This window comes from Sciurus carolinensis, chromosome 9, assembly GCF_902686445.1.
Source record: "Sciurus carolinensis chromosome 9, mSciCar1.2, whole genome shotgun sequence".
Lineage (NCBI taxonomy): Eukaryota > Metazoa > Chordata > Mammalia > Rodentia > Sciuridae > Sciurus > Sciurus carolinensis.
Window position 1 is genome coordinate 15,025,182 of NC_062221.1, and position 18,905 is coordinate 15,044,086.

General features: G+C 38.2%; 1 protein-coding gene across 7 annotated transcripts in view; it reads left to right on the forward strand.

The window, feature by feature from the left end:
* Positions 1-18,905, forward strand: part of Tfdp2 (transcription factor Dp-2) — a 166,649-nt gene that overhangs the window by 74,100 nt on the left and 73,644 nt on the right. Inside the window, exon 2 of one of the 7 annotated variants that reach the window (XM_047563951.1) lies at positions 3,949-3,983. The exons of the other annotated variants lie outside the window; for them this stretch is intronic. The gene's annotated coding sequence lies outside the window, so the exon portion shown is untranslated. The remainder of the gene's footprint in view (positions 1-3,948; positions 3,984-18,905) is intronic. 7 annotated transcript variants of the gene reach the window in all.

Consider the following 18,905-nt stretch of genomic DNA (forward strand, 5'->3'; position numbering starts at 1 on the left):
GCCAAAGCCAGCTCCACATCTTCATTCTTGCTGGGGTCACTCTGGTTGTGGCTCCTCCTAAGCCAGTAATTGAGTATGATAGAGTACTACTGTAGGCTTATGCATAAGGGACACAGGACACTGCCCATGGGTGGAGTATTATTTATCTATTACTACATATAAGAAATTGCTCTAAAATAGCCTAAAACAAGCATTTCATCTCACACAGTGGTCAGGAATCTGGGAGTGGTACTGGTGATCAAACACAGGGCCTTAGGCATGTTAGGCAAGTGCTCTATCATCAGGCCATATCCTGAGACCTGCTGGCTTTTAAACACAGTTCCCAGAGTGGGTTGCCAGACAGAGTAAATAAAGTACCGGAGGAACTGGGGGAATATAACTCCATGGTAGAGGGCTTGCTTTGAATGTACAAGGCCCTGGGTTTGGTCTGTAGCGTGTGCGCGTGTGCGTGCACACACACACACACACACACACACACACACACACACACAAATACAGAAGTATTTGGCACATACTTTTTAAAGAATATTTCAGTTGTCGATGGACCTTTATTTATTTATTTATATGTGGTGCTGAGAATCAAACTCAGTGCCTCTCACATGCTAGGCAAGTGCTCTACCACTGAGCCACAACCCCAGCCCTGGAACATACTTTTACTAAAAAGCTTTTATTGTTTATCTGAAGTACAACTAGACATCTGGTATTTCCTTACTTCTTCCTCTCCTCTCCCTCATCCTTTCTCTCTCCACCTTGTTATGTTTCCCAGGTTATCTCTGAAGTCCTGGGCTCAAGCAATCCTCCCGCTTCAGCCTCCTGACTTGCTGGCACTGCAGGCTTCTGCTACCACACCCAGGAGGACTTGCTCTACTTCGTAGCCCTTCTTCCATCCTCTCTGGGATCACTGCCTTCTCTGTGCTCCTGTGGCACCTTGTGCTCTTCCACTTCTGCATTTACTGCATAGCATTTTAATTCTCTATTTAGTTTTATCTTCCCACTGAAGTGAAATCTCCCCATGGGAATAAACTGGGTCTTGTTTTTTTTAATTCACTGTTACATCTCCAGTGCCAAGTTTCTTGTTTGACCTTTAGCAGGTACTCAGCAAATATATGTGGGTTATTCAAAGAATGAAAAGATTTATTTTATAATTGCAAGCACTTTTACTCCTCCAGCTTTTCTTTGTCTTCTTCCTCCTCCTTATGATGAAGCTCAGAGCAATGCTAATGTGGAGAAAGGGCTAGGAATTTGAGGTTTCACGAACTGGCTTTCGAACCTTCACTTTCCCTTCTAATGGGTAGATGTAATATCTGTTTCCTACCTTGGAAGCACACCCCTTCCCATCCACAAAAAAGAAAGAAATTAAGCCTGTTATTTTGAAGGAACTGTGCCACCTTTAATAATCAGGTGCTGTGCTTTATATAGTGGTCACAGACCTCTTTTTCTTTTTGAGGTTTAAGCACTCAACTGAGTCCAACCCCCAGCCTGTAATAGGTTGGTGTGATTATTTATTTGTTTATTTACTTGTCCTGAGGATTGAACCCCGGGGCCCTTTACCATGGAGCTACATCCCCAGCCCTTTTACTTTTTTATTTTGAGATGGTTCTTACTAAGTTGCTCAGGGCCTTGCTAAATTTGTTGAGGCTGGCTTTGAACTTGTGATCCTGCTGCCTCAGCCTCCCAAGTTGCTGGGATCATAGGTGTGCGCCGCCAAGCCCAGCTGTAAAAGGTTTTGAATAGTATTAAGGATATGGAATCAAAATAGCCCTGAGTTTGAATCTTAACCTTACTGTATACTAATGGTGACTGCTTAGGCAAATCATTTAATCATATTTTAAAATGTCACTTTTCTCATCTCTAAAATAAATAATTATGCAGTCTCATAAGGGATATTATGAGGAATGGAAAACAATTGACCTTGCATAGCATTGTGTCTGTTTTAGGCACATGTAAGTACATATCAAATTCCTAGTGAAAGTTTGTGGGCCTATCATAGTGTAATTCCTTAAATGATTCTGGCTTTCAACTTATATCCACTGATAATTCCTCAAATTGTAGATTCTCAGCCATGTATATGCACCTGAATATCTGAACCAGTGGTTTCGCCCTTACTGATTTGGATTCCTTTGGCAACAGCAGCATATCAGTGGAGAAAAACTTAGTTGTTCTTGAATCTGAAAGCACATTTTCCTCTACGTAGATGAACAATTCAGTCCTGTGTAGTATCCCATTCCTGATGATAGGAAACTGCATTGAAGAATCAAAAATGGATATTTTTATGATTTTTATTTTGCCACAAACCCGTTTTCTCTGTGGTAACGTTTTTGATGTTTCCTTAAAATCCAAAAGAGCATAAGGCTTGTGAGGCCCTACTTCTTAATCTGTGATTATGAAAATCAAGTTCAAGTATACCTTTTGGCCCTTTATTTCTTGGGAGGATTTTTTTTTTTTTTTTTTTTTTTTTGGCAGTACTGGGGATCGAACTCAGGGCCTTGTGCTTATGAGGCAAGCACTCTACCAGCTGAGCTATCTCCCCAGCCCTCTTGGGAGGATTTTTTAAAAAATATTTTTAGTTATAGATGGACACAATACCTTTGTTCTGTCTATTTAGTTTTTTTATGTGGTGCTGAGAATTGAACCCAGTGCCTTACATGCTAGGCAAGCCCTCTACCACTGAGCCACACCCAGCCCTAGGAGGATTTCTTTTAAGGTATGTACTTCTTTTATAATTGCTCTTATTAGTTATACATGGTAGTAGGATGTATTTTGACATATTATACATGTATGGAGTATAACTTCTCATGCTCTGGTTGCACGTGATACAGGATTACGTTGGTCGTGTAATCATACATGCACGTGGGAAAGTGATGTCTGGTTCATTGTACTATCTTTCCTACTCCTGTTCCCCCTCCCTTCCTTTCATCCCCTTTGTCTAATCCAAAGTACTTCTCTTCTTCCCTCACCCCACCTTATTGTGAATTAGTATCCATGGAGGTTTCTTTTTATCTTTTAGGTTTTGGTGGGGGTTTTTTTTTGTGGGGAGGGGAGTTGCTGGATATTGAACATAGATAGGTTTTTGCACATGCAAAGTGCATGCTTTACCTCTGAACTTCTCAGGAGGTTTTTGTCCTTAGTAGCCTCACTTGCATAGGATGACTGGTTGTACCACACCTGTATCCCCAACACTATGTTTCCCGCCGTCTACTCCATTCTTTTCTGCTAATTGAATAAGGAAACCAAATCTCACGTATGTTAAATAACTTACTACTGATCACTCAAGTAGTCAGCTGGGATTTGAATGCAGGTATAATGATCGTATTGCAGTATGTATTCCACATTCCATCAGGGCCTTGTGCTTATGAGGCAAGCACTCTACCAGCTGAGCTATCTCCCCAGCCCTCTTGGGAGGATTTTTTAAAAAATATTTTTAGTTATAGATGGACACAATACCTTTGTTCTGTCTATTTAGTTTTTTTATGTGGTGCTGAGAATTAAACCCAGTGCCAACTGAGAATTGTGAAACCTGTGCATTGGTATACAAAAGTGAGTTGTTAGTATTATGGAGTGCTACCCAGATACAAGATAATCCTTATGGAGGAGAGTTTGTAGTTGATTTAGGTAGACGTGATATACAAATAAATAACAAAGATAGTGTATGCCAGTGATTCATAAAGCCCATAATCAACTTGAGACCTGTAGAATACAGGATACATAAATGTCATTTATGTCTGAATTCTTATTCTTAGCATAATGCTTTGAGATTTATTCATGTTGCATTCAGGACTTCTTTTCTATTGCTAAATACTATTCCATTGTATGGCATACCACAAATAGTTCATCCATTCATGGGTTGATGAACATTTGTGATGTTCCAGTTGAGGACATTATGAATAAAGCTACTGTGAACATTTAAATCCAAATTTATGTGTTGACATAAGTTTTCATTTTTCTAAGGTAAATACCTAGAAGTGGAATTGCTGGGTCATATGGTAAGTGTATTTTAATTTTGTAAGAAATCACCAAACGTGTTTTCCAAAGTATCTGTGTAAGTTGGTACTCCTACCACCAGTGGTCTAGTTGCCCTGTGTCCTTGCCAGTATTTGGCATGGGCAAGTATTATTTTTTTCTCTGTTGGGTTGTTTTGTTTTGTTTTCATTCTAACTATTTAGGTGAGTTTTTATGCTTTCTCGGTGTGATTTTAATTTTCATTTCTCTAATGACCGATGCCATGAATTTTTTCATGTGCTTATGTGCCCTCAGCATATCTTCTTTGAGTAACTGTTTAAATCCTTTGTCCATTTTTTTTTTAGATTAAGTTTTTCTTATTGTTTCATTCTGGATATGAGTTCTTTATCATGCATATATTTTACAAATGTTTTCTACCACACTGTGGTTTGTCTGTCTGTCTGCCTCTTTCCTTTCTTTCTTTCACTAGGGATTGAACCCAGGTACCCTTTATCACTGAACTACATCCACAGTCTTTTTAATTTTGTCTTAAGACAGGGTCTTGCTTACTAAATTGCCCAAACTTGTCTTGAACTTGTGACCCTTCTGACTCAGCCTACTGATTCACAGGGATAATAGGCATGTACCATTTCACCTGGCTTTTATTTTTATTTTTTTTAATGCAAATTTCAAAAATCAGATGTTTCATATTTTGATGTGTGGTTCTTCAGATAAGAAAGATAAATTGGTGGGACTGGTATTCTGGCTCAGTGGCAGAACACTGGCTTAACACACGCAAAGTCCTCTATTTAATCCCCAGGCTGTCCACCCCCCACACACAAAAAAGAAGATATAGTTTGGGCTTGTGTCTCATGTAAAAACTCTTTTCCTAAACCAAGATTACTAAAGTTTTCATCTCTATTTTCCACTGAAAATTTTAATTTTAGCTCTTAAATTTAAGTTTTTGATAATTTTTGTTGTTGTTGTCGTTTTGTTTTGGCCGTACTGGGGATAGAACCCAGGGGACAGGGTCTTGATAAATTGCCAAGGGTGGCCTTGAATTTACTATCCTTTTTCCTCAGTCCTTCCCCCCTGAGATTACAGGTGTGTACCACCATGCCTGGCTAAATATGTGATAAATTTTGATTTAATTTTTTATATGGAGTAAGATAAGAGGTGAGGATTACTTTTTTTTGCATATATATCTAATTATTCCAGCATCATTTGATGAAAATATTACTTTTTCCTATAGAATTGCTTTGCACTTTCGTCAGATATCAGTTGACTATAATTGAAAGTCTGATTCTAGATTCTGTTCATCCTGTTGACCTGTATGTGTACCTTTGTGCCAGAACCACACTGTCTTAATATAAAACAGTATATATTATTATATATTGACACACTGTACTGTACTACACTGGTTACTGTAGCTCAGTGGTTTTCATTGAAGGGCATCTTTGCCACCCAGGGATGCTTGGCAATGTCTGAAATCACTTTTGATTGTTATAATTTGGGGGTGAAGTGGTTGTCCCTGATAGAGGTAGAGGCCAGGGAGGCTGCTAAACAGTACACAGGACAGTCCTCTATAATAAATATTAGCCATACAGAATGTAAATAGTGCTGTAACTAAACTAAGTCTTGAAATCAGGAATTGTAATTCCTCCAATTTTATTCTTTTTCAAATTTGTTTTGACTATTCTAGGTTCTTTGAATTTTTATAAAAATTTTGGAATTGGATTATAAATTTCTACCAAAACATCTGGTAAGACTTTCAATGGACTGGTCACGATAGTGTGTGTCTGTAATCCCAGCTATTTGGGAGGCTGAGACAGGGCGATCACAAGTTCAAGGTTATCCTGGGCAATTTAGCAAGATCCTGTCTCAAAATAGAATCTTTTTTTATCAAAATATTTTTTATTTTATAGACACATTTTGATTCATTGTACACACATGGGGTATAACTTTTCATTTCTATGGTTGTACATAATGCATATCCATGCCATTCATGTAATCATACATATATATAGGGTAATACTGTCTGTTTCATCTACTGTTTTTCCATCCCCACCCCCTTCCACCCCCTTTTCCTCTACACCATCCAAAGTTCCTTCATTCTTCTCTTCCCCCCACCACCCCCCATTCTTATATATTGTCACTGACTTATCAGAAAAAACATTCAGCCTTTGGTGTTTTGGACTTGGCTTATTTCTCTTAGCTTGATATTTTACAGCTTCATCCATTTACCAGCAAATGCCATAATTTTATTCTTCTTTATGGCTGAGTAATATTCCATTGTGTATATATACCAGAGTTTCTTTATCCATTCGTCAATTGAAGGGCATCTAGGTTGGTTCCACAATCTAACTGTTGTGCATTGAGCTGCTGTGAACATTGATGCGGCTACATCACTGTAGTATGATGATTTTAAGTCCTTTGGTTATAAACCGAGGACTAGTATAGCTAGGTCAAATGGTGGGTCCATTCCAGCTTTCTGAGGAAACTCCATACTGCTTTCCAGAGTGGCTGTAACAATTTGCAACTCCACCAGTAATGTATGAGTGTGCCTTTTTCCCCACATCCGTGTCAACACTTATTATTCCTTGTGTTCTTGATAATCGCCATTCTAATTGGAGTTAGATGAAATCTTAGGGTGGTTTTAATTTGCATTTCTCTAATTACTAGAGATGATGAGCACTTTTTCATATATTTGCTGATCACCTGTATATCATCTTCTGTGAAGTGCCTGCCCATTTCCTTAGCCCGTTTATTGATTAGGTTTTTTGTATTTTGGGTGTAAAGTTTTTTAAGTTCTTTATAAACTTTGGAGATGAGTGCTGTCTGAAGTGTGTGTGGAAAAGATTTTTCTCCCACTCTGTAGGCTCTCTTTTCACATTATTGTTTCCTGTGCTGAGAAAAAACTTTTTGGTTTGAATCTATCCCATTTATTGATTCTTGCTTTTATTTCTTGTGCTATGGGGGTCTTGTTAAGGAAGTCTGGTCCTAAACCAACATGATGGAGATTCAGGCCTACTTTTTCTTCTATTTGGTGAAGGGTCTCAGGTCTAATTCCTAGGTCCCAGATCTAGGAGTTGAGTTTTGTGCAGGGTGAGAGATAGGGGTTTAGTTTCATTTTACTACATATGGATTTCCAGTTTTCCCAGCACCATTTGTTGAAGAGGCTATCTTTTCTCCATTGTAAGTTTTTGGCACCCTTGTCTATGTGAGGTTACTGTACTTATGTGGGTATGTCTCCATGTCTTTTACGCTATACCATTGATCTACCTGTCTATTTTGGTGCCAGTACCATGCTGTTTTTGTTACTATTGCCCTATAATAGAGTTTAAGGTCTGGTATAGTGGTACCTCCTGCATCACTCTTCCTGCCCAGAATTGCTTTGGCTATCTATTCTGGGTCTTTTGTTCTTCCAGTTGAATTTCTTGATTGCTTTTTCTGTTTCTATGAGAAATGGCTTAGGGATTTTAATTGGAACTGTGTTAAATCTGTATAGCGCCTTTGGAAGTATGGCCATTTTGATAATATTAATTCTGCCTATCCAAGAACATGGGAGATCTTTCTGTCTTCTAAGGTCTTCCTCAATTTCTTTCTTCAATGTTTTGTAGTTTTCTTTGTAGAGATATTTCACCTCTTTGGTTAGATTTATTCCCAAGTATTTTATTTTTTTGGAGGCTATTGCAAATGAGTTGTTTCCCTCATTTCCCTTTCAGATGCTTCATCACTTTATGTATAAAAGTGCTTTAGATTTATGCTTGTTGATTTTATAACCTGCTATTTTGCTGAATTCATTGATGAGGTCTAGAAGTTTTCTGGAGGAGATTTTTGGATCCTCTAAATATAGAATCATGTCTTCAACAAATAGTGACAGCTTAAGTTCCTCTTTTCCTATTTGTATTTCAAGGATACTGTTGAATAGAAGTGGTGAAAGAGGGCATCCCTGTCTTGTTCCCGTTTTTTAAAGGGAATGCTTTCAATTTTTCTCCATTAAGAATGATGTTGGCTGTGGGCTTAGCATAAATAGCCTTTACAATGTTCAGGTATGTTGTTACTATCCCTATTTTTTCTAGTGTTTTGAGCATGAAGGGGTGTTGTATTTTGTTGAATGCTTTTTCTGCCTCAGTTGAAATAACCATATGATTCTTATCCTTAAGTCTATTGACATGATGGATTATATTTATTGATTTACAGATGTTAAACTATCCTTGCATTCCTGGGATGGACCCCACTTGATCGTGGTGCACAATTTTCTTAGTTTGTTTTTGGATACAGTTTGCCAGTATTTTGTTAAGGATATTTGCATCTATATTCATCAAGGATATTGGTCTAAAATTTTCTTTCCTTGATGTGTCTTTTCCTGGTTTGGGTATGAGGGTGATATTAGCTTCGTAGAATGAGTTTGGTAGGGTTCCCCCCTTTTCTATTCCTGGAATACTTTGATAAGTATTGGTATAAGTTCTTCTTTGAAGGTCTTGTAGAACTTGGGTGAGAATCCATCTGGTCCTGGGCTTTTCTTGGATGGTAGGCTTTTAATGGCTTCTTCTGTTTCTTTGCTCGATATTGATCTGTTTAATTGTGAACCTCCTGGTTCAGTTTGGGAGGAGCATATGTCTCTAGAAATTTGTCGATGTCTATTTCTATTTTGTTGGAATATAGATTTTCAAAGTAGCTTCTCATGTTATGTATCTCAGTGGTGTCTGTTGTGATATTTCCTTGTTCATCACGAATTTTAGTAATTTGAGTTTTCTCTCTCCTCTTTGTTAGTGTGGCTAAGGGTTTGTCTATTTTGTTTACTTTTTCAAAGAACCAACTTTTTGTTTTGTCAATTTTTTGAATTGCATCTTTTGTTTCAATTTCATTGATTCCAGCTCTGATTTTAATTATTTCCTGTCTTCTACTACTTTTGCTGTTATTCTGTTATTCTTTTTCTACGACTTTGAGCTGTAATGTTAGGTCATTTAGTTGTTGAGTTTTATTCTTTTCTTGAATGCACTCCCTGCAATGAATTTTCCTCTTAGTCCTGCTTTCATAGTGTCCCAGAGATTTTGTTATGTTGTATCTTCGTTCTCATTGACCCCTAAGAATATTTTTATCTCATCCCTGATGTTTTCTGTTATCTATGTTTCATTCAATAGCATATTATTTAGTCTCCAGGTGTTTAATTTCTGTTTTTTATTTTGTCATTGATTTCTAATTTCATTTCATTATGATCTGATAGAACACAAGGCAGTATCTCTGTTTTTTTTGCATTTCCTAAGGGCTACTTTGTGGCATAACATATGGTCTATTTTCAAGAAGGTTCCATGTGCGGCTGAGAAGAAAGTGAATTCGCTCATTAATGAATGGAATATTCTATATGTCTGTTAAGTCTAGGTTATTGATTGTTTTATTGAGTTCTGTGGTTTCTTTGTTTAGTTTTTGTTTGGAAGACCTATCCAGTGGTGACAGCAGTGTGTTAAAGTCATCCGGAATTATTGTGTTGTGATCTATTTGATTCCTGGAATTGAGAAGGATTTGTTTGATGTACATGGATGCACCGTTGTTTGGGGCATAAATATTTACTATCGTTATGTCTTCCTGATTTATGCTTCCCTTAAGCAGTATGAAATGTCCTTCTTTATCCCTTCTGACTAACTTTGGCTTGAAGTCCACTTTATCTGAAATAAGAATGGAAACCCCTGCTTTTTTACTGAGTCTGTGTGCGTGGTAGGTTTTTCCCCATCCTTTCACCATTAGTCTGTGGATGTCTTTTTCTATAAGATGAGTCTCTTGAAGGCAGCATATTGTTGGGTCTTTCTTTTTAATCCATTCTGCTGCTCTGTGTCTTTTGATTGATGAGTTTAGGCCATTAACATTCAGGTTATTATTGAGATATGATTTGTATTCCCAGTCATTTGGGTTTATTTTTGATTTTTAACTTGGCTTGGTTTCTCCTTTGAATGGATTTTTCTTTAAGGTAGTTCCTCCCTTTGCTGACCTACATTGTTCTTTTTCATTTCCTCCTCATGTAATATTTTGCTGAGAATGTTCTGTAGTGCAGGCTTTCTATTTGTAAATTCTTTTAACTTTTGTTTATTGTGGAAGGATTTTATTTTGTCTTTAATTTTGAAGGTTAGTTTTTCTGGGTATAGGATTCTTGGTTGGCAACCATGTTCTTTCAGAGCTTGAAATGTTGTTCCAGGCCCTTCTTGCTTTTAAGAGTGGGCTGAGAAATCAGCTGATATCTGTATTGGTTTCCCCTTATGTGTAACCTGATGCTTTTCTCTCGTGGCCTTCAAAATTCTATCTTTATTTTTTATGTTAGGCATTTTCATTATAATGTCCTTGGTGTGGATCTGTTGTGTGCATTTGGTGTTCTGTAAGCCTCTTGTATTTCATTTTCCATTTCATTCTTCAGGCTTGGGAAAATTTCTGATATTATTTCATTGAATAGGTTGTTCATTCCTTTGGTTTGTATCTCTGTGCCTTCCTTAATCCCAATAACTTTTAAATTTGGTCTTTTCATGATGTCCCACAGTTCTTGGAGATTCTGTTCATCATTTCTTACCATCTTCTCAGTTTGTTCAACTTTATTTTCAAGATTCAATATTTTGTCTTCATTGTCTGAGGTTCTGTCTTCCAAGTGGTCTAGTGTTTTGGTGATGCTTTCCATTGAGTTTTTTATTTGATTTATTGTTTCCTTCATTTCAAGGATTTCTGTTTTTTTTTTTTTAGAGAATCTCTATCTCTTTGTTGAAATGATCTTTTGCTTCCTGCAGTTGCTCTTTCAACTGCTTATTGGTATTATCTTTCATTGCCTGCATTTGCTCTGTTATCTCATCCTTTGCTTCGTGAATCATCTTAATTATGTATAATCCGAAGTCCTGTTCTGACATTTCTTCTACCATACTGTCATTGGATTCTATTAATATAGAATCTAGATTTGTTTGGATCATTTTCTTCCTTGTTTTTTCATGTTGTTCATGTATCTTCCCCTCTAGCAGTGCAGATCTGGGATATTGCAGTTTCCCCCCATAGGCTTATAGTGACCCTATAGGTTTCCAAAACCTTTTCTTTAAGGGGGAGATCAATATTAGCAGTCCCCAGTTCAGACGGTATGCAGTCCTAGACCAAATAGCTCTTATGAGGACATTAACAATATTTTCATAGTAAACAGAATGAGTTCAATTATTTTCTTCAGTATAACAAACAGATTTGCAATAAGGTCTGCAGTTTCTAATGGAGGACAAAGAGGATGCAGAGGGGTGTAGGATGTAGCTGTTAATGGGATAAGAAAAGAATATATGGAAGTTCTAGATAATAGAAAGAGTGAGAGTGTAATCAAAAGAAGTTGGTTGTTAGCATGCAAAAAGGGAGAAAGAGACTCTGAGGGAACAGATAAACAAAAGGAAAAGAGAGCAAGAAAAGTAAAATAAAAACTTAAAAATTTTCAATAAGGAGAAAAAAGAAAATCTACACTATAACAGTCATATAGTGTTCAAACCTCTCAGTCTTCAGTAGCCTGATGCATGAGAGGTGTCTGACAATGAGCTTCAAGCCTGCAGTAGGCGTCTCAGGATGGGATTTGCCCCACTCAAAGATCGGAGCTAAGGCTTCCAGGGTTATCCAAGATGGCCGCTCTGGCTTCCAAATGTGTTGGCAAATGGGGAGCTGCAGTTCAGGGTGTGGACGTGGTCAACTGGAGGTCCTGGAGGCGGGGTGCGGTTGGTCAGGCAGGAGTCCTGGAGTTCGGGTGTGTTTGGTGTGGTTGTGGGATCCTGGAGGCCGGGTGCAATCAGTCTGTCTGGGGTCCTGGTGGTAGGGCGCAGTCAGTTGGTCTGAGGGTCCTGGCAGCAGGGACCAGTCAGTTGATGTGAGGGCCTCAGAGGCAGGGAGTGATCGGTCGGGCTGAGGGATCCTGGAGACGGGGCTCAGTCAGTTCGGCCAGGGGTCCTTCAGGGCCTGGTGTTGTCTCAAAATGGCGGCAGCCACGTGTAACCAGACCTGCAGGTACTGTAACAGTGAACTTCCCGGGAACAGTAGGCAGCTGGTGCTCCACTGGCGGTCTGCGTTCAGTTTGCTGATTGCTGTCAGACGATGGGGAGGTGAACCTCTGGTGGTGGATGATGGATAGATGAAAGGCAGGTGATGGACAGGCAAGAGGCAGGCAAATGGCAGATGGTAGGTGCCCAACAGTGAGCAGTCTGCACTCGAAATATGTCGATATGCTGGCAGACTGCAGGTGATCACATTTGATTTGGCAGACAAATGGGGTAAACAGCAGGGGATCGATAAGCAGCAAAAACTCTACCAAGAAACAGGTATCCCCTGCTTGAAACCCGGGTTACGGAGCTCAAGATAGAATTTTTTTTTTTTTTTTTTTTTTTTCCCAATATAGAATTAAAAAAAAAACTGCTGGGGATGTAGTTCAGTGGTAGAATGCTTGCCTACCATGTGTAAGACACTAGGTTCAATCCCCTAAATTTTGTTTTTAATTTCGTTGATCTGTAGGTAAATTTGAAAAGAATTGACATCTTAACAAAATTGAATCTTCTGGTTTTATGAGTATGGTTTATTCTTTAGTTCATTTAAATGTTTTATAGTTAGTTCAGCAATGTGTTGCAGTTTTTTTTGTGTGTGCAGGTCTTACATACACTTTGTAAAATTTATCCCTAAGCATTTTTTATTTTGTTGCTATTGTACATTATGCTTTTTATTTCAATTTCTGATGATTTTCAATGGTAGAATATAGAAATACAGGGGATATTTGTATATTGACTTTGTTGCCTGTGGCCTTGCTATTAAACTCACTAGTAATAAATTTTTATAGATGCCATAGGATTTCCCATGCAGATCAATATTTTCTCTGTGTACAAAGATAATTTTACTTACTCTTTTTTTTTTCTTCTTCTTTGTTTTGTTTTGTCTTTGGTACTGGGGATTGAACTCAGGCACTTGAGCACTGAGCCACATCCCCAGCCCTATTTTGTATTTTATTTAGAGATAGGGTCTCACTAAGTTGCTTAGTGATTTTGCTGAGGCTGGTTTTGAATTCATGATCCTCCTGTCTCAGCCTCCCAAGCCGCTGGAATTACAGACATGTGTCACTGCACCCGGCTTTACTTATTCTTTTTAAATTTTATATGTTCTATTTCTTTTTCTTTATTCATTGTATTGGTTAAGACCTCTTCATTGTTGAAGTGGCGGAAGTAGACATGGTTCTCTTGTTTCTGATTTTCTTTTGTACTTGTAATTGAATTCAGGGGTACTTTACTACTAAACTACATCTCCTGTCCTTTTATTTTTCATTGTGAGATGGGGTCTTGCTAAGTTGCTGAGCGTCTCATGAAGTTGCTAAGACTAGTCTCAAACGTGTGATCCTGCTGCCCCAGCTGGGATCACAGGGTGTGCCATTGCACATAGCTATCTTATTTCTGATTTTAGGGGGAAAACATTCCATTTTTTCACATAAGAATGATTTTTTAGCTCTAAGTTTTTCTGTAGTTGTCTTTTAGCACATTGAGGAGATTTCTATATGTTCCTTGTCTGCTGAGAGTTGTTAATAGATATGGCTGTTGAATTTTTTTTAAATGCCTTATTTGTACCTATTAATGATAGTTTTGCTTTTTAAAAAAATTCTACAGAGATGGTGAATTACATTGGTTTCTAATGTTAAGCCCACCGTGCATTCTGTGATACATTCATGTAGATAAGATATCTAGATGTATTGTCCTTTTTTCTTTTTTTCTCCCCCTCAGTCCTGGGAATTGAACAGCACTGAACTGTATCCCCAGCCCTTTATTTTTGGTTTTAGGCAGGACCTTGCTAAGTTTCTGAGGCCAGCTTGGAGTTTGTAATCATCCCACCTCAGCTTCCCAAGTCTCTGGGATCACAGGCATGTGTCACCACTCCTGGCCTTTTTTACATGCTTGAATTCAATTTGCTGAAATTTTGTTTTGCATTTTTGTGATTGTTCCTGTAAGATATTGCTGCAGTTTTCTTATAATGATTTTGTTTGTTCCTTTTTGTTCTTTTTCAGAGTACACGTTGACTTTAGTTGCTATTGTGCTTTATCTTACCATTTTCAAGTTAATTCTTTATAAGTCTGTTTTTAATTCTGTTTGCCAAGAACCATATTAAGTTCTTTTTATTCATTATTTCATATTATCCTCAGCACCTCCTTGCAAGATAGGCACTATTATCATGCTCATTTAGGGATGAGAATACTAAGATACAAAATAGTTAATTAATTTTCCCAAAGTGGTATAGGTGAATCAAATGAAGTCTTTGAAACCAGAGATTAATGACATAAACACACTGCCGTATATTCATGCTCTTGTGTAGAAATCTCTTAGCAACATGAAACAATATTGACAAAACCGTAAGAAATTTAAAGAGCTATTCCTCTACTAATCTGAAACCACCTCTTGATGCTAATTTGTCCCAGTAATCATCATGTTCTTATTTTTCATCTTAGTTTGAGGGTTACTGTGATAATTGGCACATTATCGAACCAATTTATAAACTTCATGAAGCACACTTTTGTGGATTAACTTGAGTGTTTCTAATTTATTGCTCTCATATTCAGAAGTTTACTTTCATAAGTTTAAGGCTTACCTCTATTGGCAGTTTTTGGACTGTTGATCTGAATTAGAGCTTCCTTGAGAAAAAGTGTCCTTTTAGTCCTTAATATCCTCTATTCAATATACTCAGTAAGATAAGCAAGTATATTTTATTTATATACGATTATAGTGTGACTGAAGAATAGGGAAAGCAAAAGTAGATGAGGAACTGTCTCTTCTTCTTACCCAGGTTGAGCATACGCTAGATTATTGTATGATATTTTGGCCTCAAAAATTCTGCTATGGGAAGCCTGAGTTTTGCTGGCAGCTAGCATGTGGGACCCAGTTTAATCTCTGCTATCTCATGGGTAAATTTGTGAACCCACACAGAGAATCAAAGAAATAGAGTAAATCTAAGCAGTCCAAATTAATGTGCATGAGGCCTCAGAAGGAATTTTCACGAATCAAAGTAAAGATAGATCCCTGAGATAGAATGACAAGGATGGGCAAGAAAAAGGTTAATCTCTACTTCATAACTACAAAATTAAGGAAGTGGTATCTTTGCTAACCAGAAACTTGCAGCTACCCCGTATGTTGCAACTGCTTTCTGCAGCATCCAGAACTCTTTTTCTTCCTCACGTCTCTCTTACCATTATTACCTCTCTGCTTCCTTTCTTTGGTGACCACAGTCATGTAAAGGCAGCGGCAGAAGTAGATTGTGGTGCATTTCCAGATGCGAAGGTACTGGTAGTAAGAAGGGGCACAGAGAAGAAAATCCATGGGAATAGTGTGCATTTTTCAGGCCTTGTGTTAGTCCTTTTGTGTTGCTATCACAAAATCTGAGGCTAGTTACTTTATACATTAATTTTGGAGGCTGGAAGTTCAAGATTGAGTGATCACATCTGGTTGACCTTTGGTGAGGGCCTTCTAGCTGCAATCACAGTGTGTCAAGTGGAATCATGGCAGGAATACAAGCAGAAGACAGAGAGGGGTCATGTGGCAAGACAAGAAGAAAGGGAGAGGGGAAGGCCAGACCTACTCCCTTTTATAACAATCCACTGTCCTGGGAACTCACAAAGATACTAGAATTCAATATAGTATTAAAATAGAAAATTGTGAGGAGGATTAAAGACATACTCTAAGCACCTGGACAAGAGGTTAAAAAGAGGCTACTATAGAGAGGCATACATAAAATGAATTACAGATTTTTTGCTGCACTACTAGTGGTAAAAAATGAATAATTATAGGGTTACTAAGAGAAAGGAAATGTTTGCAGTGTTGTTTGGTAAAGATAGAAAATAATATGAGGTAGTATGAAAGAGTAGTAAAAATAATAAAGACTGATAGAATATAAGACACTGTCTCAAAATAAAAAATAGAAAGCACTGGAGGTGTAACTCAGTGGTAGAGCACCCTGGATTCAATCCCCACTACCACAAAAACAAAAGAACCCTGATCTAGGATTCCCATTGCCTGATTTTGAGGCTTACTGTATAGCTACAGGAATCAAGACAGGGTGTAATTGGCAAAAGCATAGATACAGTCAGATCAGTGGAGCACAGTGAAGAACCCCAAAATAGACCCACACTAACATGCTCAGTCTGTTTTTGGCAGAGAAACAAAGACAATTCAGTTGAGAAATGACTCTTTTCAACTAATAATGCTAGAACAATTGAAGTCCACAAGGTAAGATAATGAACCTAGATATGCATTATACCTTTCATAAAAATTAAATCAAAAATAGCTGTAGGGCTGGGAATGTAACTCAGTGATTGGTAGAACACTCACCTAGCCCTGGGTTCGGTCCTCAGTACTGCAAATAAATAGCTAAATAAAAGGATCATAGACCTAATTGTGAAATACAAAATAATTTTTTAACAAAAACCTTGTAAAAGAAAAATAGGAGGAAATCTAAGTGACTCTGAGTTTGGCAATGCCTTTTTTTAAATTGTAATTTTTCGGTACTGGTGATTTAACCAGGTGCATTTTATCTCTAACTATATCTTTAACCCTTTTTATTTATTTAATTTTAAATTTTGAGCTAGGGTCTCACTAAATTGCTGAGGCTGATGTCAAACTTGCAACCCTCCAGCCTCACTTCCTGAGTCGTGGGATTACAGGTGTGCACCATTGTGCTCAGCTTGTCAGTGACTGGGAATATGGCACCAGAAGCATGGTTCATGAAAGGAAAAAACTGATACTGGAGTTAAAAACTTCTGCTCTGGGAAAGATCCTATTAAGAGAATGAAGAGAGGAGGCTACAGACTGGGAGAAAGTATTCATAAAACAATATCTGATAGAGGACTTTGTGAAGTAAGTTAGTTGCAAAGTTTTGGAGCTGTACACAGAAGCCCTGCATCACTTCTGATCTTAATTGCAAGTTAAGAGGTTTCCAGAACTATCCTTAGTTTCAATAATTCACTAGAAAGACTGCCAGAACTCACTGAAAGCTGTTTTACTCATGGTTAACAGTTTATTACAGCTGAAGAATGCAGATTAAAATCCATCAAGAGAAAAGGCACATAGGGCAGGGTTCAGGAAAGACCCACCTTATGCTTTAGTATTCCAGTTTAAAGTCTCAGTAACGTTTTGAAGAGTGATTAAAGTTAGAAAAATTTGTCATTGTTGTCTGATGATTAGAAAGATGAAAGAATGGTTACTTTAAAGCCCCTGTCTCTATTTCTGACATCTGGGTCATATATGAGTCTGGTTCTTTTAATTGTCTCATTTCTTAATAAAGACCCCCATGTTTTGTTTGTGTCTTATAATTTTTAATTTAATACCAGACATCATGTATAAAAGGACAGTAGAGACAGGTAGATAGTGTTTGTCCCTGGAAATGGATGCACCTCCTCTGTGGGACCATTTGTTTGTGTCAATCAAATGGAGTAAAGGTGGGTTTGGATTTGACTATTGCTGTATTTACGTTCCAGGTGCCTCAATGTTGGTATCTTGTTTTGGCCTAGGTAGTTTTTCCAGTGTTCCTGCACACTGTTGGCTTTTGTAGTCCCTTCATGCCTCCATTGCAGATGGGGACGCTCTTTCCATGTCCCAGCCCCTCCGCTAGTGGCTGGCTGGTGGTGTTTGTTACTCAGTGCTGTGCTCTTGGTGGCTTCATAGGTGGCTCTCTCTTGTCCTGCTCTAGCATTGCTCTTAGTCCCTGTGCATTTGAGCCTCAGGAGTGTCGCTTTGTTTGCCCTTTCCAAAGCAGCAGCAGACCTCTCCTTGGTATCAGCGTGGACTCCTGGGCCACTGAGGGTTTCCCATGCTCCTTGCAGACAGGACTTTTTCTTCTACCCCTAGCCGCAGTGGGGAATGTGCCTTGGTGTGGGAGATTTTTCTGTCCTTTTACCAGAGATGAAAGGGTTCTTCTCCTTCAAGCCTTTCCCCGGAAGATGGGGATCTTTGCTAAGCATTTGCTGTAAGATTTACTACCTGCCCCCAGGGATTTTTGACTTACTTTATAGGACAGAGGGATCCACGAAAGTGGGTGAGGGAGCAGCTTTGTGCCAGTGGCAGCTGATTACCTCACCCACAAAGGCACCACTTGGAGCCCTGTCTTCATCCTGCTGCTGCCCTGGCCTTTCTCATCTGGGAGCATTTGATAGAGGCTGCAGGGACTTCCTTTGCTGCTGGAGCTCTCAGTTATCAAACTGTCATGCTATCCACATGTGGCCTCAGAACATGATATGTGGTTTGTGTGGCTACAAAACTGAATCTTAACTTTTACTGATTATTAATTATTAATTATTGATTATTTTTAAATCAATTTAGATTTAATAGCTTCATGTGGATAAGGCCACCATTTGGGATAGCATAGCTGTAGACATTGGGTGGTCATAATAGGTTGTATTTCTCATTTATTTTTAAGGTAGAAGAATAATATGTGTTAGAAAAAAAAATTGGGAACTATGAGCATTGGAGGATGAGGAGGAGATAAGAAGAAAATTACTTTGTGTTCTGAATGTTAATACTTTTTTTTAACAAGGTCAGGGAACAGATGAGGATGTGCTTGTTTGGGAAGGAAGATGGGAATTTGAATACCAAAGAAGTCAAGTTGATATTATGGGGTATACAGACAGAAATGACCAATAGGCAAAGTAAATAAGAATTTAGAGCAGAGCAGAACAGAAACTGGCAGGGCTAGATGAATAAATTTTTTTAGTCATCCACACGGAAGTGATAAAGCCATAGAAATTGCTGTCTTCCAAAGAAGAGTATGTAGGTCTTGAAAAGACTGTTGTATTAGCTTGCTGTTATTGTAACAAATATCTGAGATAAGTGAACTTTAAAAGAGGAAAGGTGTATATGGCTCACAGTTTTGGAGATTTCAGTTAATGACTGTTGGTTCCATTGCTTTGGGCTCATTGTGGATCAATACATCATGGTGGGAGCATGCGGTGGAGGAGGCCC